The sequence below is a fragment of the Mesoplodon densirostris genome, chromosome 6, assembly GCF_025265405.1.
Source record: "Mesoplodon densirostris isolate mMesDen1 chromosome 6, mMesDen1 primary haplotype, whole genome shotgun sequence".
NCBI lineage: Eukaryota > Metazoa > Chordata > Mammalia > Artiodactyla > Ziphiidae > Mesoplodon > Mesoplodon densirostris.
In genome coordinates, this window is record NC_082666.1 from 125,110,443 (window position 1) to 125,133,379 (window position 22,937).

At 43.2% G+C, this 22,937-nt stretch overlaps 1 protein-coding gene across 3 annotated transcripts in view; it reads left to right on the forward strand.

Annotated features, from left to right (window-relative positions):
* Positions 1-22,937, forward strand: part of EXTL3 (exostosin like glycosyltransferase 3) — a 131,650-nt gene that overhangs the window by 39,279 nt on the left and 69,434 nt on the right. Inside the window, exon 2 of one of the 3 annotated variants that reach the window (XM_060102617.1) lies at positions 16,543-16,666. The exons of the other annotated variants lie outside the window; for them this stretch is intronic. The gene's annotated coding sequence lies outside the window, so the exon portion shown is untranslated. The remainder of the gene's footprint in view (positions 1-16,542; positions 16,667-22,937) is intronic. 3 annotated transcript variants of the gene reach the window in all.

Genomic DNA, 22,937 nt, shown 5'->3' on the forward strand with positions numbered 1-22,937 from the left:
GTTGTGGCTCACGGGCCTAGTTGCTCCGCGGCATGTGGGATCTTCCCGGACCGGGGCACGAACCCGTGTCCCCTGCATCGGCAGGCGGACTCTCAACCAATGCGCCACCAGGGAAGCCCTTATTCTCTTTTTATAAGGCCACAAATCCTGTTGGATTAGGACCCTACTTTTATGACCTCAGGTAACCTAAATTACCTCCTAAAAGCCCTACCTCCAAATACAGTCACACGGGGTGGGGGGGTTATAGTTTCAACATATGAATTTGGGAGGGGCACCATTCACTCCATAGCACCGGGAGTCAGAATATGGGGGTCCTAACCCAGATCCTGCCACTACGTGGCTGTGATCCTGAGGGATATATCACTTGATTGTTTTTCTGGGTTTCAGGGCAAACATTTTTGATGCTGGGGAATGGTGACCCCTTCCATGGTGATACAGGGTCCTGAGTTGAGGAACAACCTGAATTTTTTTCATTGTATCATTTACTCTGGCCAGAGAGGGGACCAATATATTGAAAACCATTTTGAAAATAATAAACTCTGAAAGAGGAACAGAGATTTTAAGCCATCAGCAAGAAAAGTTCAATTTTCCAGAGAGCTTTCTGGGTAACTAGGGTTCTATAGTTCACCAGCACCAAAAGTATGACAAAAAATCTATGTGGGGTCTCAGTGATTAAAGAAAGGAATAAGCCCAAAACCTGAGACCAGTTTTGGTGGCTGATCTTGCAGCCAGCATCAGGGCAGAAAGAAAGGGCCAGCACTCACAGAAGAACATTGAGCACCTCGTTCATGAAATCACCTGCCGTGGTTCCATGTAACCCATGTCATTCTCTCTCAGATTTTTTTCATTTTGTGTGAGCAAGCACCTGAAGTATTTTTTCAGATAGGATGAGTGTTGTAAACGGCTTGAGTTTTTACAGGTCTGAATAGTGTATTTTGAATGTTTCTTTATAGAATTCAGAGTTCAAAATATACTTTCCTTTGGGAGTTTGAAGACATCACTCCATTTTCTTCTAGCCACCAGTATTGCTGATGAAGTCTGATTAATTCTCTTTCCTCTTTATGTGCATTTTTTCCCCCTTCCTGGAAACTTTCAAAATTTCTGGAAGTCTGAAATTTCACAAAGATGTAAGTGAGTTGGGTCTTTGTTTACTCTGCACAGCAGTCAGTGGGCCTTTTAATCTGAAGACTTAGGTCTCTTTTCAACTCAGGGACATTTTCTCTGAGATCTGTGACGATTTCCACCCTTTCCTTATTTCATTTTCACCTTTTGGAATTCCTCTTAAAGAAAGACTGGACTACATGAATGTGTCTTCCATGAGTCTTATCTTTTCTCCCGTATGTCCATATTTTTGTCTATTTGCTCTTTATGTTGAAAATTCTCCTTTATTTTCAGATCACGGTCTTTGCCTGTGTACATTCTAATAAACTCAATCCATCTATTGAATTTTACCATAAATACCAAGCAGTCTTTTTGTTGCTGTTGTTCTTTTCTAGGTCAGTTTTCTGTAGCTAGTTGGAGGGCAGAGGCTGAATTTGCTTAGGGAGAATAGTGGACGTCCTGATCTCCCTCGCTGCTCAGAATGCTGTTCCTTAACGAGTCACCCTAGTGATGGTCTGTGGTGCCGCTCTGCACTTTCTATCTTTGCTACCCAGTTTGAAGCTTCCATGGAACTTCTTCTCAAGACCTGTGTTTCCGTTAAGCGTGTGAGCTGTGGTTTCTTTAGCTTGTTCCTGTCAATATCATTGTGATGCTTTCGGCCCTGTGGGAGGTCTCAAGATTTCTGGTCTGCTCGTGGCCGCCTTTCTTATGTTTGTACTTTTGTTGTCATTCTATTCTTTCTCAAAATATCTTTTTCAGCTTTTCAGTGGGTCCTTGGATGGGAGAGGAGAAGGATCTTGTACTCAGCTCACTAGGTTAAACTGGAAGGCTCTTTCCTTTCTCAAAACTCTAGCCTGTATAGACAAGTTCTTTTGTACCCTTTTTTTAGATTCCACATATAAGTGATATCATATGATATTTGTCTTTGTCTGACTTACTTCACTCAGTATGACAGTCTCTAGGCCCATCCATGTTGCTGCAAATGGTACTATTTTGTTCTTTTTTATGGCTGAGTAATATTCCATCGTATATATGTTACAATAGCCAGGACGTGGAAGCAACCTAAATGTCCATTGACAGAGGAATGGGTAAAGAAGATGTGAAAAACAAACAAAACAAAAACAGTAGCCTGGTCCACTCCTTCCTGCCTCCTACTCTCTGACTGATCTCCTTGGCTTACAGAAAGGTTCCCACAATCATGCGTTCTGGATACTTCTCCTGGCAGGCTGGGCTTGAAGACCAGGGAGCTCTCTATAATGGCAGGCTTGCTGACTCATCACCAGGTACTCTGGGACTGCAAGGATGAGAGAGCTCTTCCAGTGTTTACCTAGGCCCTGTCAAAGAAAAATTGCTTTGGACAAGTCAAATAGGCAAAGAAGACTTTATCCAAGACTAATGTGATAAGGTCAAGACTGTGGCAACAGGGGTGAGAGATTGAACTCAACTGTCAATACAACAGAGGTAGCTGGAGGATTATAGCCAATGGGCAGGATGAGTGGCATCAGTGGATGGAAAATACCAAGAGGAGCTTGGTTAGATACCAAGGGTTGTGGGATTCTTGCTAAGCTGGCTTGGCTGGATTCTTGCTGAACTGAGCTTAAGCAGGCTAAGGATGGAAGGCCCGGGACACAGCCTCATCAAGAGGAGAGCTCAGAGGAGCTGGACGAAAGTCTGGTCAAAGAAGGGTCCTTGTCAGCTTCTCCCTTATTCTACATACAAGGTACCATGAATATTTCTGGTCAGTGCTGGGACTCTTGGCTTCCTGGACAAGTGGTTACCATCCTAATTAGATTGCTAGCCCAGGCCTAATGGGATCTCTCTACTTATCTATTAATTTTTTTATTTGATTGGTGGTATTTCCTTAAAGGTTGGTCATCCCTAGCACTTTGAAAGGCAAAAGTGTATTGTGGTTACGAGCATGTGCTTTGGAATCAGAAGCACCTGGGGTCAGATCCCAGCTCTGCTAGTTGTTAGCTCTGTGAGTTTGGGCAGGTCACTTAAAATTATCTTCTTCCTAGAGTTGTTAACTATTACTGTAATTATCATTGCTCATTAAATGGAAGCTACCATTAATATTATTATTATTTTGACCCAGATTCAAATCATCTGGATCTCCTCAAGCCAACTCCAACAGTATTCCCTATGTCATGACTAATATACAAATGTCCCTGGGCCTGGCAGATTGGCAAATATCTCCTAGGTACTGGTAACCTATACTGTAGCCCTGCTTGCTCCAGAAGAAGCAGAGTCCCTGAAGCCCTCTATGGTAGCTCTCTTACGCTGCATAGCAATTTGGCTTGCACTGCACTAACTATAAGGGAAGCTAACTTTATTCCAATTGCATTAAGCATCAAGGCATTGGGACATTCTTTTTTATGGTGTAGTTGTTAAAGTAGTTACCTGCATCAGTACTTAAAGTGGAGTGGAGTGTTAATGTCATAGAGCTTGTCTGCTCTTCCCCGCTTATCCTATGCTTCTCTCCAAGTTACTCTTATTAACTGATTTGTCCTCCATTGCCTCTTGACTTTCAAAAGTACATCTACAAGCTTTCAGAAGTTTGAGAAGGAATGGGTGTGTTGTACAAAGTTAGGGGGCAATGAAGAGGAGAAAACCCTGTCATTTTTGTAGAGGACACATAGAAGATTCAAGACAAAGGACAGAAATGAAACAAGATCCTCGCAAATCATAGAGACTGTGGGTGCTGTTTCTGCTTCTGGTATCACCTCTAACGTCTTTATTCTCGGATAGTAATAGAGAAAATTCAACATTACAATGGGTAATAAATGAGCATGTGTTTCCCTTCCAGCAAGTCTCAAACCTGACATCACTTCCAGGGCTGACAGCACAATAAGGCTGAAGTCACCGGTGAATCATTGAATCTGAATCACCTCTACCAAAATGTCAAGTTACAGACATCCTTTAAAGGGACCTTGGTAGAGGTTGCTAGGAATAGTGCTGATTTTTAATGAAGTATAAATTAAAGAAGAAAAGAAGTGAGTTAGAAAGAGATTTTTGTCCAGTGCGGTATTAGTCAGGACTCTCCAGAGACACAGAACCAATAGGGTATGTGTGTGTGTCTGAGTGTGTGTTTATATATATATATATATATATATGGAAAGATATTTATTATAAGGAATTGGCTCATGCAGTTATAGAAGCTGAGAAGTCCCAAGATCTTCAGTCATCAAGCCAGAGACCCAGGAGAGCTGATGGTTTAATTCCAGTCTGAGTCCAAAAGCCTGAGAACCAGGAGAACTGATGGTGTTAAGTTCTCTCCCAAAAGCTGGCAGGTTTGAGACCGAAAAAGAGCCAGTGTTTCAGTTTGAGTCCAAAGGTGGGAAAAAGACCGATGTCCCAGCTAAATAGGCAGAAAGAGTTCCCTCTGACTCAGCCTTTTTGTTCTATTCAGATCTTCACCTGATTGTATGAGGCCCACCCACATTAGGGAGGTCAATCTGCTTTACTCAGTCTGTTGATTTAAATGTGAATCTCCTTCAAAAAGACCCTCCCAGGGGACTTTACTGGTGGTCCAGTGGCTAAGATTCCATGATCCCAGTGCAGGGGGCCCAGGTTCCATCCCTGGTCAGGGAACTAGATCCTGCATGCCACAACATAGATCCCACGTGCTGCAACTAAGACCCAGCACAGCCAAATAAATAAATATTAAAAAAAAAAAGAACCTCTCAGAGACACCCAGAATCATGTGTGACTAAGAAGGCAGGCTCGTGTGTGATCACACAGGATCTTCGTTATGGCATGTTTAGTTGCGGCATCTTTTAGTTGCGGCATGTGAACTCTTAGTTGCAGCATGCATGTGGGATCTAGTTCCCCAACCAGGGATTGAACCCAGGCCCCCTGCATTGGGAGTGCGGAGTCTTACGCACTGGGCCACCAGGGAAGTCCCACCATATGGTCTTCTTAAGGCAGATCAGATTATTCTCTCCTGGCGGTAACAATCGTCAGGTATAGCACTTATACTCCTGACTTTACCAGTTCTCAAAGTGTGGTTCCTGGGTCAGCCACAGCAGCATCCCCTGGGAATTTGTTAGAACTAGAAAATCTCAATCCCACCCGAAACCTACTGAATCAGAAACTCTAGTGGTGGGACCCAGAAATCTGCATTATAACAACCCTTCTGGGTGATTCTCATGCTTACTTAAGTTTGAGAACGGCTGACCTAGTATACTTGCAGTTAAGTTGCTTGCCAGTGATGAACATATCTTGAAATTGAGCAAAAAGCTAGAGAGGCAACAAATTATAACCCTGGAGAACTCCAAAATGGTACAGATCACATTCTTCCTTTGAGCGGATATTTTTGTCAGTGTATGGTGAATCTAAGCCTTGCTCAGTTTCGTCACATGTCCTTTTATGTGTTTTCATCAGTTTGAAGAAGGCAGGCTCACCCACAAGTGGCATGTGTCATACCTCGGTGTCCTCTAATAGTGCATTGAAGAAGATCAGAACTGATGTTCCTCTCTGAAAAGTGTAGGACAGGCAAACCTAGTTTGCTGACTGGTTGAAACACAAGTTCTACTTCCTGTGGTCCAAAGGGTGTGAAATGGATGAGGGGGAAGAGACCTCTGCAGGTAACTTTCATATTGTGGTTCTGCCTTTTAGCATTTTCTTACCTCTGTAGGCTGACAGAGCTCCTGAAGGTTAAAGAAGCTCATTTAAGGTGGACAGAGATTAAGCACCCTTATTGTTACTGTCAGCAGCTGCTTCCTCAGCTCTGTTTAAAAGAAAAGTCTTCCAGGGCCTCCTGCTCACCTGTGTAGCAGCTACTGTGCAGAGAGTTATTTTCACATATTTTCTTTTCAGAATTAAGTAGAGGGAGGGAGAGTTATTTAGGAGGGACAAATATGCCTGTTACTGGTAATAACAACAATTGGATGTTGATGTTCTTTAAAAAAAAAAACACGTAACAAGTTTTCCTTGCAGAGTCCGAAGACTCTGCATATATTACCAAAAGCACAAGAAGATTACCCCCAAACTGAATTAGGTGTTCCCGCATGTAACTCCCTAAACTTTTCCCTCTCATGGAATTGAGTACAGTGTTAAGAGTATCTGCCTACTTGTTAGTTTCCTCATTAGAGGGTAAATTCTGGGAGGGCAGAGGTTTTTTTGTCTTGATTATTGTACCCACAATGTTCCTCACGTAATGTGTGTTCAGTACGTTTTTGTTGAGTGAGGCAATTTTATGAAACCCCCCAGGGGTCGGGGCCTATGCGTGGTGCTGGCTATACAGAGGCATATATGGCAGGCTCCTGGCCATCAGGATATTACAGTCTTACAAAAGAGAGACAAGAGTGAGTGCTCCATAGGGTAAGGAAGACTTCACAGAGGAATCGACATCTGAGTGAGCTTTGGAAGGGTGAATAGAAGCTTGCCAGGAAGACGAGCTGAGGTGGGAAGGTATGCAGAAGGTGTCAGAATCAGGTGCCAGGATGTGCTGGGATACATAGTGGTGAAGCTGCACGGGCCATTCCAAGAACTGGAGGTGATTCGGTATTACTGAAATATCTGTTGTGAATTTATGGAAGGGAGATGGATGGGAAATACCCTTGAAGGTGAGGCCAATTAAGGGGCTTAGAAGTTAGTGTATGAACAATGGGGATTCATTAAAGGGATTTAACCAAGGAGGTCATGAGGTGGCCGCCGAAGGATGAGCTGATTAGGAAAGGTGAGAGCTGACAGGGCCTGCACTGGGGCGGTGGTGGACATAGAACTGTCTGTACACGAAACTGACCGGAAGGAGGTGAGAGGAGAGTTGAAATGACCATGTTGGGGGCAGAGCTACCCTACAGCCCAGATTATTTTTTTTATTTTTTTATTTTTTTTCTTTTTGCGGTATGCGGGCCTCTCACTGTTGTGGCCTCTCCCGTTGCGGAGCACAGGCTCCGGACGCGCAGGCCCAGCGGCCATGGCTCACGGGCCCAGCCGCTCCGCGGCATATGGGATCCTCCCAGACCGGGGCACGAACCCGTATCCCCTGCATCGGCAGGCGGACTCTCAACCACTGCGCCACCAGGGAGGCCCAGCCCAGATTATTAAAACCAGTATAGAGTGGGTGTAGGAGCAGATATTGGGTTCATTTTAGGCATACTGAGTTTAGAAAACTATGTACCCTTTTGGCAGAAAGGTCCAGAAAGCTACCAGCCATTCTGGGGGCTCAGAGAAGAGGCCAAGGATGGGGTGATCCTCAAATGTACTCACACCTATGTTTAAACAGACAAATAACCAAATCAACCTTTGGGTGGCTGAGATCACTTAGGGAAAGGATGAAGCTCAAGGAAAAAAGAGGCCAAGACAGAGCCTTGGGGAGTCAAACATGAAAGCGACAGAGGCAGGCAATCCAAGATGGTGAGGAAGCAGAGGCGTGGAGCGCAGGCAGTGCTTCTCGGGTGTGCCTCAGAATCAGCCGCGGCGCGTGTCACAGCACAGATCTTGGACCCCCTCACGCACAGAGATTTTGATTCAGTAGGTCAGGGGTGGGTCTGAGAATTGCATTTCAAACCTGTTCCCATCCGGGGTTGATGCTGCTGGTCCACAGGCCACGCTTCCGGTGGCCGTGGAACAGGCTGGGATGAGAAGGCAAGGGGGGTGATGGTTGCGGGGTAGTTTGAGGTTTCTGGGGACGTGAGGACCTTGGGCATGTTTGTAGGTTGAGGTGAAGGATGTGGCAGAGACAGGGAGAGGTTGGACATCCTGGAGAACAAGGGGATGATTAAGGAAGGAAATTCGCGGATGAGAAAAGAGGAAGGGTCCAAAGAAGATGGAGGCGCCAGTGATGATGGTCCCAGTGAAAATGTCTGTGGGCCATGGTGTCCCCTTTAAAAACCAAAGCCCCCTTGGGTAAGATGATTTTCTTGTAGCTTCCCCCTTTTCTATTTTTTTTTAAATCTCCCACCTCCTCCAGCTGCTGTTTACTGTCCCCTTTGTGACTCTCCCACGGTGCCTAGGAGCCTTTGTCTCTCTGCCAATATTCTCTCAGCGCTGCCACTTCCGTGTACAGAGCCATAACGAGATGACTTGCTACAGATGAATGATCAGTAATGAATAGACTTTCAGCAACACAAGGCGTTTCAAGGGTAAAGGAACATTTCAAAAGCTGTTGGATTATTATTGCTAAAATTGTGTTTCTACCACCTTCTTGCTAGAACTGTCAAGCTGTTTGACAGCTCCCCTGGGATGTCAGTCTCTGGCATCGCAACCCTAGCAAAGCACAAAGACACAGCTCTCTCCCCTCTGCTAACCAAAGCCTGCTTCCCTGTAGCCTCAGAGCCTGCAGCCAATCTAGAAAAGCTTCAAAAATTACTTTGTACAATTTTAAAAAAACAACCACCACCCTGATTATAGCTGTGAGCAGCTATGGGCCCATGTGTGTCACACTGTTTGAGTTCAAGACAACAAAAATTTATTGAAGGCTCATCATAGAACAAGCGCCACGAGAGGCACTGAGATCCAAAGATTAGAAGAATTGGATCTTCTGTTGGGATTCTGAGAGGGCCTTCGTGTCCCTTTCTTTTCTGAGTCCTGAACCAGATGACAGAGGAAACAGACTGGGATTCAAATATCACCTTCTTTGCTGCTTAAGCTCGTCTGGAGGATGTAGCTGGGACCCAAGGACAAAACAGGAATCTCATTTCTTCCTGCATGAACTGAACTTCCCCCCTAGACATAGGCGAAGTCACAGGAAGCTGCTTTACCGCTACTGCATGAACAGAGAAGAAAGTATATGGCCTGTGGGATAGACATCTCCGAGAGAGAAACTCAGCAGGAGCGTGGGCAGTGAGTGTGTAATGACCCTGTACCTAGTCTTATCAATCACAGGAGTAATTTTTTCTTCCTGGAGGAGGAATAAATAAGGGAAGTGGGCAAAGAATAGAAGCTGTCTCAATACTGTCGACAGAGAAGGTTTCTATGTTCTTGACCAAAGCAAACTGGGGAGATGGGAATAGCATGGTTTCTCCTTCATTTTCCAACCATTTGATCTCTTTTTTTTTTTTTTTTTTTTTTTTTGCGGTATGCGGGCCTCTCACTGTTGTGGCCTCCCCCGTTGCGGAGCACAGGCTCCGGACGCGCAGGCTCTGGACGCACAGGCTCAGCGGCCATGGCTCACGGGCCCAGCCGCTCCACGGCATATGGGATCCTCCCAGACCGGGGCACGAACCCGTATCCCCTGCATCAGCAGGCGGACTCTCAACCACTTGCGCCACCAGGGAGGCCCCAACCATTTGATCTCTTAACTCATGAGTTTTATACTCAGACCTCTGGCCCACTGAGGATGGGGCTGCCCTCCTGTGATACGTATGTCAGGAGCGATAAGACAGAAATGCCAGGGGTTGTATTCCAGGCAACAAAGGCAGTCAGCTCCAGCTTTCATAAGACCTTTCCCTCCTGTAGTGGCTTTGTGTGCCCGCCTGGGAACCAGTGGTGGGCTTCCCAGCTGTGCCTGCAGAAGGGTCCATACAGGGACAGAACAGGTTCGTTGAGCAAAGCACTGTGCTTTGCTCTGAACCAAAGGTTCATTTTCTGTTCTAGTTCTCATCTCAAGAATGTCCAGCCATGTTTCGCTGTGAGCCCAAACTGTAGCATCAAAGTACTCCAGTAATACCATGACAGCAACATAATCATGGGAGGAATACTCCTCCCATGACTAAATTCCAAAAGGCAATTTAAGTTCCTGCCTCAAGAAGCTCTGAATCTAATAGAATAGGACAAATGCTTAAACAAATAATTACAACCCAATCTGAGCATTTTAGGGTAAAAATAAAACCACAGCGGCTGAGAGGAGGCAGCATTAATTCTATCTGAGAGAGTGGGAAAAGGTTTCACTTAAGTGATAGCTTTTTAAAAAACTTTTTATTTTGAAAAAATTTCAAATGTACAGAGAAGTTGCAAGAAGGGTAAACATTAACTCAGATTCACCAGTTAACGTTTTGCTGTATTTGGTCTTTCTCTAGCTACACACACACACATGCGTGCACACACACACACTATTATTGTTACTATTAATTTTGCTGAAACATTTTAAAGTTACAGACATCATCATCCTTTGCCCCTAAATACCTCAGGATGTATCTCTTAAGAGCAAGGACCTTCTCTTAGGTAACCACAGTGCAGTTTTCAGATTCGGGAAGTTTAATATTGCTGTAATGCTATTATGTAGTAAAGAGTCCATTTTCTAATTTCACCACTAGTTCCAATAATGTATTTTATAGCAAATTTTTTTCAATCAAACATCCAACTCAGGGTTACATGTTATGTTTGTCATATTTCTTTAGTCTCCTTTCACCTAGAACATTTCCTCAGCCTTCCCCTCCCTCCTTCCTTTCTTTTTTCATGATACTGACATTTTTAGATTATAGGTCAGTTGTCTGGTAAAACGTTCCTCAGCATGGGTTTGTTTGATTGTTACCTCATGGTTAGATTGCGTCATGCTTTCTTTTTCTTTTGAAATAATTTCAAACTTACATAAAAGTCAGAATTATATAGCTTTGCACCTTTTTTTAAGTTCCAAATGATTCTTCTCCAGATTCACCAATTTTTAACATTTTATCACATCTGCACTTATTTTATCATTTTCTCTTTTCTCTTCCCTTTATGTGTGTTTGTATGTTTATGTAGGCGTAGACAGTTTTTTTAAAAAAATCTGAACCAGTTAAGATAGGTGTCACCCTTTAAGTGACAGCTTTCAAATTTTTTAAAATTTAAATTAAAATTATGTATATTTAAGGTGTACAACATGCTTTTGTATGCATGTACATACTGAAACGGTTATGATAGTCAAGCTAAATAACATACCATTTCCTTGCCCCAGAGTAGTTAACCTTGTACTGTGGTGAAATCTAACCTCTTAGTAAATTTCCAGTATTCAATACAGTATTACTGACCACAGTCATCATGCTGTACGCTGGATCTCTAGACTTATTCATCCTACATGATGGCAACTTTGTACCCTTTGGCCAACATCTCCTTGTTTGCCCCACCTCCACACCTCTGGAAACCACCATTTTACTCTCTGCTTGTATGTATTCGACGTCTTTAGATTTCACATCTAAGTGAGATCATGCAGTTTTTATCTTCCCGCATCTAGACTGTTTCACTTCACATAATGTCCTCTGGGTTCATCCATGTTGTCACAAATGGCAGGAGTTTCATCTTCTTAAAGGCTGAATAATATTCCATTGTGTGTATCCATCAGTGGATAATTAGGTTGTTTCCATGTCTTGGCTGTTGTGAATAATGCTGCAGTGAACATGGGAGTGCAGGTATCGCTTTGAGGTACTAATTTCATTTCCTTTGGGTGTATACCCAGAATAGGATAGTTCTGCTTTTAGTGTTTTGAAGAACCTCCATATTGTTTTCCGTACGGCTGGATGACTTTACATTCTCACCAGCAGTGCACAAAGGTTCCCTTTGCTCCACGTCTTTGGCAACATTTTGTTATTGCTTGTCTTTTGATTGTAGCCATCCTAACACGTGTGAGGTGACATCTCGTGGTTTTGATATGCATTTCCCTGATGATTAGTGATGTTGAGCACCTTGTTTTGTACTTGTTGACTGTTTGTATGTCATCTTTGGAAAAATGTCTGTTTAGGTTTCTTCCCATTTTTTATTTGGGTAGTTTGTTTTTTGCCCCTGAGTTTTAGGAGTTCTTTATATATTTTTTATATTAACCCTTATCAGATATATGGTTTGAAAATATTTTCTCCTAATCTGTAGGTTGCCTTTTCAATTTATTGATTGTTTCCTTTGCTATGCAGAAGCTTTTTAGCTTGTTTATTTTTGCTTTTGTTGCCCGAGTTTGCATTGTCGTGTTAAGTGACAGCTTTTGAAAAAGTCCTTGAGGGGATGAAGAAGCTTGCCAGTTGGACAGAACAACTTGGTGTGGGAAGGGAATTACAACCGGAGGGATCAGCATGTGTGGAGATGTAAGCCAATATGTATATGATGTAGCTGGTGAAGAGTCAATATTGTAGAGTAACCAGGATGGGGGAGAATGGGCAGGAAGGCAGTTGGACTTTGTTCCATATGAAAAAAGAAACGTTGAAGATATTAAAGCAAAGAGATGATAGCATCTTATTATTTTCTAGAGAATTTAACTGTAGGGCAATTTGGAGGAGAGAGGGCAAAAGAGACCAACGAGGTGGACATTGCATTAGACCAGGTGATGATGAAGACCTGAAGGAAGGGAATGCAGGGGAATCTTTGTTGAATTCCAGCTACGTGCTGGCCATTTTGCGTATGATACCTCATTTAATTATCACAAAACCCTGAGATCAGAGAGGTGAAGGAACTTGGCCAAGAATAGTCTTGGTAAGTTTATGGCATAGTTAATATTTGAACCCAGGCCCATGTGGCTCTAAAGGCCACTCTGGACTACCCTGGGGTCATGAGGGATGGAGCAGGACTGAGAGGTGGCCATAGGATTCTGGATATCAAACTCTGATAGCCAGTTGGACACAGTGGACAAGGGAGACAGGAGGATAACAGTTGATGTTCATGATGAAAATGGGGGAATTCCCTGGCGGTCCAGTGGTTAGGACTCCATACTTCCACTGCAGGGGGCACGGGTTCCACCCCTCGTTGAGGAAGTAAGACCCCATGAGCTGTGCAGCATGGCCAAAAAAAAAAAAATGATGAAAATGGTTACTAGGAAGAAAAAGAATTGGCGAAGACAGAGAAAACGGTCGTTTTGTTAATAGTCTCTATGACTTTGGTTTGGAAGGCTGGGTTTGTGCAATACCTAGGACAAGATGTCTAGTGGGCAGTTTGGCTCAAGAGCTCAGAAGAAAGGTCTAGGTTAAAAGTAGAGATTGGGCTGCGTTCACCTAGTGGGTGCTGAATGAGAACAGAAGATGGCTAAGGGCGGAACCTGGGCACACGGACACTTAAAGGGTGGTGGAGAAAGAAGGTCCAGGGAAAGAAAAGAGAAAGAGTGGTGAGAGAGCCAAGACTGGACCATTTCAAGAAGGTCGGTGACTAGGACTACCACGTATTCTGCAGAAGAATTCCAGAAGGAAAAGATTCACTGGGATTACTGACTGGGGAAGTCACTGGTTACCTTAATGAGAGCCATTTCAGTAGATTGGCGGGAGCCAGCCTTCTTGGGTTCAAAGAGTGAATGGTGATGGAAGAAGGGGACCCAGAGCAGAGATGACTTTTTAAAGAATTTTGGTGGATGATGATCGCAGTTAACATTATGAGGGCTTACAGTTTGCCAGGCACTGAGCTAACGATGTACACTCATTATCCAGGGTAATCCTTACCATACTTCTAAGAGGTAGGTGCTATTATTATCCCCATTTTCTTTCATTTATTTATTTAGCTGTGCTGGGTCTTAGCCGCGGCATGTGGGATCTAGTTCCCTGAGGAGGGATAGAACCCGGGCTCCCTGCATTGGGGGCCTGGAGTCTTAACCACTGGACCACCAGGGAAGTCCTTATTATCCCCCCCCTTTTTTTTTTTTTTTTTTTTGCTGTACGCGGGCCTCTCACTGTTGTGGCCTCTCCCGTTGCAGAGCACAGGCTCTGGATGCACAGGCTCAGCGACCGTGGCTCACGGGCCCAGCCGCTCCGCGGCATGTGGGATCTTCCCGGACCGGGGCACGAACCCACGTCCCCTGCATCGGCAGGCGGACTCTCAACCCCTGCGCCACCAGGGAAGCCCTATCCCCATTTTTTGATGACGAAATTATTGCTGAGAGTATGTAGAGAGGTTGAGTAATATGTCCAAGGTTATACCATCAATAAACAGAATAAGGATTCAAAGTCTCAACCTTTCTGAGTTCAAAGCCTGTGTTGTATGATGATGGTAGTTTAGGCCTGAGCCTGTACATAAGCAGTGGGGGAAGTGGGGGAAAACCCCTGTAGTGAGGAGGATACTGACTTTACATAGCAAAGAGAGAATAATTGATGGAGCCAGGCCTAAAGGAAGGGTATTAGATCACATTAAAAATAGAGCTACTGGGCTTCCCGGGTGGCGCAGTGGTTAAGAATCCACCTGCCAATGCAGGGGACACAGGTTCGAGCCCTGATCCAGGAAGACCCCGCATGCCACGGAGCAACTAAGCCTGTGAGCCACAACTACTGAGCTTGCGCTCTAGAGCCCGTGAGCCACAACTACTGAGCCCGCCTCCTGCAACTACTGAAGCCCACATGCCTAGAGCCCGTGCTCCGCAACAAGAGAAGCCACCTCAATGAGAAGCCCGTGCACCGCAACAAAGAGTAGCCCCTGCTCACCGCAACTAGAAAAAGCCGGCACGCAGCAACGAAGACCCAACGCAGCCAAAAATAAATAAGTAATTAAATAATTTTTAAAAAATAGTGCCACTTTGGGACTTCTTTGTCAAAAGCCAGAACAGATGAGAGGAGAATCCGTGAATATGTACCCAGATGTCAGCTAAAGTAGCATTCTCTTTTGAGATTTAAGTGTTGAAATCAGCTTGTCCCCATCCCACATCCATTGGGGAGTTCAATGCCTGCTCCAAGATTTCTGTTAATTCCTGGGAGCTGATTTTATGGTTCCTTTGGCTTTTGCATTTCTGCTTCCACTAAATTCATCATCTCACTTGTAACTCAATTCCCTTGTTCTTATTCCTTGGTTCCACGCTGACCCAGTTGTAGAACTCAGACCCACCCCGATCTTTTTTTCCTGGATTTCTCCCCAAATCACTTACCTAAGGCATTTGTGCATGTGTCAGATATTACTGAAGGCTTAGGGGATTTTATGTCCTTAGCAACACAAACAATGTAAAGTCCAATAATAGATATTTCTATTTTAAACCTACTTTCAGCTCCACTGTCCCTGGAGCTCTCTCCCCAAGCTTTTACCTCCCACGTTGTTGTTTGAGCCCCATTTCTCCTTATCTCCCTCCCATTTCCTCTCCTTTTTGCTCTCTTTCAGTCCTCGTGTCCTTTGTCTTTTTTTTTCTTTCTTTTCTTGTATGTAAAGCTCTGTTTAGCTATCTCTTTTCTTCAGTTTTATTGTAAGTCTAGCTTTCTTCTTTCATACTTCAGGCGTTCATATCAAGGTAGTTTCCTCAATAAGGCATTTTCTATCCCTAAGAGGAGCTCTGATATCAGCTGCTAAAATAATAATTTTTCACCCCAATATTTATAGATAGGTTTAAAAGTGGGAAGATGGAATTTAAAAGAGATCATGTCTGTTGCTTCTGCTTTCTCTGTGAATACGAGACGTGCTCATCTGTTGCGATAAGGATGGGCTTGTAAAGATCTGACAGCCAAGGTGAGGGATTCTGTCAATAGCAATTTACCAGATTTCTAAAATATTATAAAATACCGTATTTACATAGGATGATTCCTTTAACTAAGCCTACAGACTTGTAGAATTGATTCCCTTGCTAGAGATGGATTCTTCAGTTTGCTGAGTACTTAGGTCAATATGAGAAAAGTAGAAAAAGCAACGGAGAAGGAAAAAGTCGATGTAAGCAAACTAAAGCCAGAGTAATGGAGATCACAAGCCGTCACTAATCCTCTCTCTCCCAATGTAGGCATGAATTCATGTTAAGCAGTTTTGGCACTGTGTTGGGGCCAGAGAGCTGTTCATCTTGTAGCTGAAAAAGGATAAAGGAGTTGCATTAGTTATGTATTGTTCCATAACACATTACCTCACACTTTGTCATTTAAAACACAACTATTTATTATATCTCAATGTCTGTAGGTCAGGAATTCAGCAGCAGCTTAGCTGGGCCGTTCTGGCTCAGGGTCTTCCATTAGGCTGCAGTCATCCAGAGGCTTGACTGGAGCTGGGGTGGTCTGTTCCCAATTTTACTCACCTGGCTTTGGGCAGGAAGCCTCAGTTCCCTATCACAAGGACCTCTCTGTAGTGTTGCTCATGACATGGCAGCTGGCTTCTTCCAGAGTGAGGGATGGAAGAAAGAGAGAAACCATGGTGAAAGCTGAAAAGCCTTGTGTAACTTAATCTCAGGGAAGATATGTCATCACTTTTTCTGTGTTCTCTTGGTCACACACACCATCCCTGGTGTAGAGTGGGAGGGGACCCCAAGGGTGTGAATACCAGGGGCAGGGATCATTGGGGACATTTTGGAGGTCTGCTACCACAGAGTCTTTCCATAAACATTTTTTTGAGTGTGTCTGTGTGGGCTCGTACTTTAAAATGCCATGAAGGGGGGTATTTAGACAGACTGGTAGTTAGTTGACTTTTGGATTTAACGGACTAGTAAAATAAAAAGTAACTGATGGTGGTAGGGAACAAAATAGGTATGTTTCAGTATTTCGTCATATAAGGAAGATAAAGAAAAAACTGCCATTTACCGTTACCATCATTTCATAAAAACACATGTGAACACAAGAAAAGGGAAAGGATGTAATCTCAAAGGACAATCTTTTCAATTGAATAAAGTTAGCTTTATTAAAAACTCACTAACTTGCCTTGGCTTTTCTCATTTAACTGTAGACTGATGAAAACTTCGTTTGATCTTGCTCTGAAAACTGTCATTCAGGAACCACTGAGACAGATGTGGAATGTCTTTAGAGATGACTATGAGAATCATGTAGAAACACATAATAGTCCATTCAAAGTAAGTGAAAAAAGGAGAAATGGAAATGGTTGATGCATAAAGATAGCAATTTTATAAAATTGTGCTCATGAGCTGGAAGGAAGCCATAGAGTTGGCAAATATTTATCAGTTTTTGTGATTTTTTTGCTCTTAATTTATGTACCTACTAACATTTACATGCTTATTGTTTAAACTAATTAAATATGAAAATAAGGAAATATTGAGCATCATTGAAACATAGTTAAATGTACGTAAAAATAATACAAATGCATGTAGTATTTGAACTTTTAAAGGATTTTCATACTTAGCACTTTTCACATATGGTTAAAATATTTTTGGATTATTTACATCACTTACGTCAGCCATCCTTTTACTAAATAATCACCTGTTCACCTTACAGTTATGCTTTTCTTCATAACCTATACACAACGTAATGATGTGTGTCCCTTTGTAACAAGAGGGTGAAATAATCTGACATTATCCATTAGAGTTGAGCTTGGGGTTGTTCGTTTTGGACCACAGAATTGATATATTTGTAGAAATGTGGTCACACTTTCATTTGCTTCCATTTTTTGACCTGTGGCATAGTCTTTGCAAGGCTTCTGAAGGCTTGGGTTGAGGAAGGGGTCAATGATTATTTTCTTGGATTGACTGGGACCACTAGGATTATGCTCTCACTATTTAGGTTGAGAATTCATATTTAGGAATATTTGGGAAAATAGTATTTTTCTTTAATAAAATCTTGTTGCAAACCTTCATGAATTGGTTTAAAATCTCCACATTTTTCTTTTGAAAATCTGGTTGGCAGAAACTACTTTAAAAAAATACATAAACCCATATGTTATTAAAAAGTTACATATTTTTTAAAAGTTTTGAGCAAGATTACATTTGGAAATTGCTCTTTCAATTTTGATTTTCCAGCCAAATTGGTTAACTAATATGTTAATTGACGTTCTTTAAGTACCTCTAAGACACTTGGCTAATTTTCAGTTGGAATGCCTTGTTTACAGGAAGCATTTTTAAGTGAAAGTAGTGAGCAGCTGATTTTTTGAATCTATGAGTAACTTTTGGTATCAGGACAATTTTGGAGTCATGGAGCTGCCTACAAATGTGACATTGGAACTCAGCCGTCAGCGCTTGGCCTGACTTGTCTTTTTTCTGGTTATAGCTCTCACTGCATTAAGGTCTTCAACTAGTCTTGTGGCATGTTGTACCTAACTGGGCACATTTTTACTACTCACTGGCCTAATTTAGGGCAAATGTTAGGTGCCTTTATATTTGCCTTTGGGAACATTTGTGTCACTATTTGGAATTTCCAGGAGCAAGCTTAGGAAATTTTGATGGCATTTTTTTTTTCTTTTTTTTTTTGCGGTACGCGGGCCTCTCACTGTTGTGGCCTCTCCCGTTGCGGAGCACAGGCTCCGGATGCGCAGGCTCAGTGGCCATGGCTCATGGGCCCAGCCGCTCCGCGGCATGTGGGATCTTCCCGGACCGGGCCACGAACCCGTGTCCCCTGCATCGTCAGGCGGACTCTCAACCACTGTGCCAGCAGGGAAGCCCTTTGATGGCATTTTGATATCTACTGATCGTCCAATGTGACTGCCTCGGCAAAGCTGTGCTGACATGGTGAGCAGAGAATAAAAACACACAGGGGAGAAGGCTTTTGAGGGAAGAAGGGAACTTAGAGACAGATACATTATATTTGAGAGACAATAACTAACTTTTAGAATGTTAATTGGTCATTATAGATTACGTCTTGTGTAGACAACAGGTTTGCCTCAGGCTAAGCTTCCTGATGTGAAACTAGTACAAAACTTATTTTTCTTTTTTAAAAAAAAAATTTATTGGAGTACAGCTGATTTACAATGTTGTGTTAGTTTCAGATGTACAGCAAAGTGAATCAGTTATACGTATACATATATCCACTCTTTTTTTAGATTCTTTTCCCATATAGGCCATTATAGAGTATTGAGTAGAGTTCCCTGTGCTCTACAGTAGGTTCCTATTAGCAAAACTTATTTTTCATAGCCATGTGCAAGGTAGTGAGGAAATGAGTTAAATCCTCTTTTTGAAGATAATACGTGCTTTGTTTTGGACCTCAGGTTAAACTCAGTGTTCTTACTACAAATTATCACAAACCACCCAAACTGTCCCACCCTTTGCCAGATTACAAAACAGCCTCTTTTTAACTTCAAAGCAAGGACTTGCAGACTGAGCCATTTAGCAGGCTAAAGAGTGCTATCCGTGGAGCCTCAGAAGATGACCTTTTGTCTTTTTTGGCATTGATGTACCAAAGAGAAGGTCACCTTGGAACTCTAATCTAGAAATTGTCATGCATTGTTCTAAATATAAGCCACAAAAGTGTTCAATCATATATAGAAAAGATCTTGAGTAGTGGTTGTCAGCACTTTCTTTTGAAATCAAAGCATTACAGAGAGAACAAGTTCTTATCTGACTTAAACTCACTGATAATTCCTGAATCGTACCTTTTGAAGGTTGCTGGGGGTCACCAGTGGCTTGGTTGTGATTGATCTAGAAGCTTTGCTGAGTGGACTGGGGGCCTGGCCATCATCATGGAAAGTGACAACTGGCACCTCCCTCCCTGAGACTTGCAGTAACTTTTATCATCAATTTCTCCTTCCATAGCATGAAAACTCCCTTCTCCTGGGTATTAACATTTTGGGGAAAATAGGTAATCAGTGGGGACCCGCTAAGAGAGAGTTTTGCTAAAATTTTTTAAATAAACAATTTCCTGGTATAAGAACACAGTCTTACTTAGTATAATTTGTCCCATTATATGCATTTTATGTTTCTCTGGCATCTACAACTCAAACTGTAATTCCCTTGTGAAAGAAGTGCTTACCAACTTCTTCAGACAGCCAGTTTTTAAATCTTTTTTTATCATTTCTCCATTTAACAGAATCAGATGCCTTAGTTAAATCCATTAACGCAACATGCAATTCACGTTGCCATTTTCAGCATTTCCCTCGCACTGCAGTGTAGTCAAGTTGTTAAGATTTCAGGCTCCGGGATCAGACTGCTTGGGTCCAAATCCTGGCACTATCACTTACTGGGTGTGTGATTTGCGCAAGTTACTTATCCCCTCTGGGCTTCCGTTTTCTCATCCGAGAAATGGGAATCTTAGTGGTACTTACTGTGTAGGGTTGTCATAGGGACTAAATGAGATAATACCGTGCCACAAACAAACCTGTTCACGCTAATTTAAATAAGTAAGGTTTTCTTTTTTGTGCTAGTATGGTTACATGAGCAATCTGATGGATACCCAGTGACAGGTGGGGCTCATGCGTACCAGAGCTGGAGAGTAGGCAGCTTCTGGGGCGTGTCCCTCCATCTCCCACAGGTTTGTTTGCTTCCTTCTGTGTGTTGGCTCTATTTTCTGCAGATCAACTTTATTTGCTTATCACTGTGCATATGTCCAGAAATTCTTTGCCTCAAATCTGTGCAATTTCTTAGATGAAGCACTCTCTATCACTTGACTCAGCTTCAAAGTGTCTGGCTCCCAAGTGTCCAGGTGAGATCAAGTCTAGTCAGCTGGGGCTGGAGGGGAGGAGGCCGTGCAGTAGGAGTGGCGGCTCTTTCCAAAGGCTGATGGGGTTTAGGGTCTCTAAGAAGGTGGCGGATGGGGCCAGCAGTAATTGGCATCTCTAGGATAATCATAGCAACAGTGTTCAAGGGTGATTAAAGGCTCCTTGGCTTAACCATTAATTACTTAATTTAAAAAACTTTTTAAATTGAAGGATACCATACATATAGAAAAGGACACATATGATAAGTGTACAGCCTGATGGATTGGGACAAACTGAACGCACCTGTGTAACTGTACCCAGCTCAAGAAACAGCAGGGGGCTTCCCTGGTGGCGCTGTGGTTTAGAGTCCGCCTGCCAATGCAGGGGACACGGGTTCGTGCCCCGGTCCGGGAAGATCCCACATGCCGCGGAGCGGCTGGGCCCATGAGCCATGGCTGCTGAGCCTGCGCGTCTGGAGCCTGTGCTCCGCAACAGGAGAGGCCACAGCAGTGAGACACCCGCGTACCTCAAAAACAAACAAACAAACAAACAAAACCCAAAAGCAAAACAACAAAAAAAAACCCCAACAAGAAACAGCAGGACCAGCGCCCACGCAGCCCCTTTTGTTCCCCTCTAGTAACTACTTCCTAAGAGTAGATTAGTTTTGCCTGTTTTCATATTTTCTATGAGTGGAATCATACCCTATATACTTTTTCATGTCTGGCTTCTTTTGCTAAACACTGGGACATTCATCAATTTTGTTGTGTATATTTGCAAAGCATTCAATTCACATTGCTGTAAAATATTCCACTGTGTGAATACACTATACTTTATCTAGTCTACCGCTGATGGACATTTGGGTGGTTTTTATTCTGTTTCTGTCTGTTTCTAGTGATGCTGCTATGGACTGGTTTTGTTGAACATGTACATGTTAGTACTGATTACTTTTACCACCAGAGGCTTATATACGGTGTGGTGAATTATCTTCCATTACATATAATTGGATTGATGGTCTCTTAGGGGTGAATATTGTTATGATTTTATCTAGTGATTTCTTATTTTTTTAAAAAATTAATTAGTTTATTTTTGGCTGTGTTGGGTCTTCGTTGCTGTGCACGAGATTTCTCTAGTTGCAGCGAGCGGGGTCTAGTCTACTCTTTGTTGCAGGGCGTGGGCTTCTCAATGCAGTGGCTTCTCTTTGTTGTGGAGCATGGGCTCTAGGCATGCGGGCTTCAGTAGTTGTGGCTTGAGGGCTCTAGAGCGCAGGCTCAGTAGTTGAGGTGCACGGGCTTAGTTGCTCCATGGCATGTGGCATCTTCACGGACCAGGGCTTGAACCCATGTCCCCTGCATTGGCAGGCAGATTCTTAACTGCTGCACTACCAGGGAAGTCCGATTTCTTATCTTTTTATGTTGTGACTTTCATGGCATGAGGGCGGGGTCATGTTCTAGACATGTTGCATATATGAAAGAACCTTGCATATATTTTGGTAGGCGCTCAGCTACTTATTGATGGAATGAATGAATGAACAAATGATGAATGGTGTATGCCTCCTTTTCTGGGAACAAGCCCTATTTATAGGAGAGGCTCCAACTGCTATATTTAGACAAGGTTCACCGGCTGCTCAACCAAGGCTGATGGATCGAGGGGTGGAAAAGGGACCCAAGCCAGGCCAGTCATGTCTCTTTTCTGGGAATTTAAAATTTGGAACCAAAAATAAAGAGACTGGGCACTGCTGAGTCCCTATGACCATGCTTTAGAGAGAAGACCCATAGGCTCCCGCTATTAGAAGCCTACAATATGTTGTAAAAGGTCATAATATTGAGAGGTCTCATATCAGCGAAGATGAGCTTCATTGTGTGTCCTGTTGTCTTGGCTTTCTTTCTTGAGGAGAGCCCCTGTGAATGTGATTGTATTTCCTGAGCCAGAACTTAAAATAGTAAGGCAACAGCCCAGGAGAGGACTTGAAGCCAGGAACTGGGTGTGAGACTGCAGAGAACAGATTGTAGAGATCGTACACATCAAGGCTTTAAGTCTTGAAAATTGATTTAACGTGCAGGTAAAGAGAGATGTCAAAGATGACACCAGGGGAATTCCCTGTTGGTCCAGTGGTTAGGACTCTGTGTTTTCACTGCCGAGGGAACTAACATCCTGCAAGCTGCGTGGCGTAGCCAAAAAAAAAAAAAAAAAAAAAAAAATGATGCCAGGTTTTGAGTTTCTATGTTAGGAAAGATAATGGTCACACTATTATAAATAAGGGCATTTGAGGAGAGCACAGGGGGAAGGGATAAAGATGAGTTCAGTGTGGGATACATTAAGCTTAAGGTCCTGGTGAGACAACCAGATTGTTCTGGTCAAGAATATTGACTTTGAAGTTGGGGAGACTTGGAGTTCCATCTGTACTTTGCACTTCACTCTGTGACCTTGGGCACCTTATTTATTTAGCCTCTTGACATGTCGGTTCCCTATCAGTAAGCTGATATCACCCTGCAAGGATTTAAATGAGACAATGCCAACAAAGGGTTTAGCTTAGTATTCATAAAATAGGTATTCATAGGATGATGGTGGTGATGTCTCCAGTGCAGCTGGAAAATAGGGACTGGGGCGATGAGGTGAGGGACTTGCTTCGAGGTTGAGATGATGGTAGGAAGAGAATGCGGAGAGGAAAAGAAAGGGGCCCACATCACAGCTAGAGAGATGAACTGTGGGAGAAAAGAGGCTCACAAGATCCAAAGGAGGCAGGTGCTCAGCAGCACCCAGGGCTC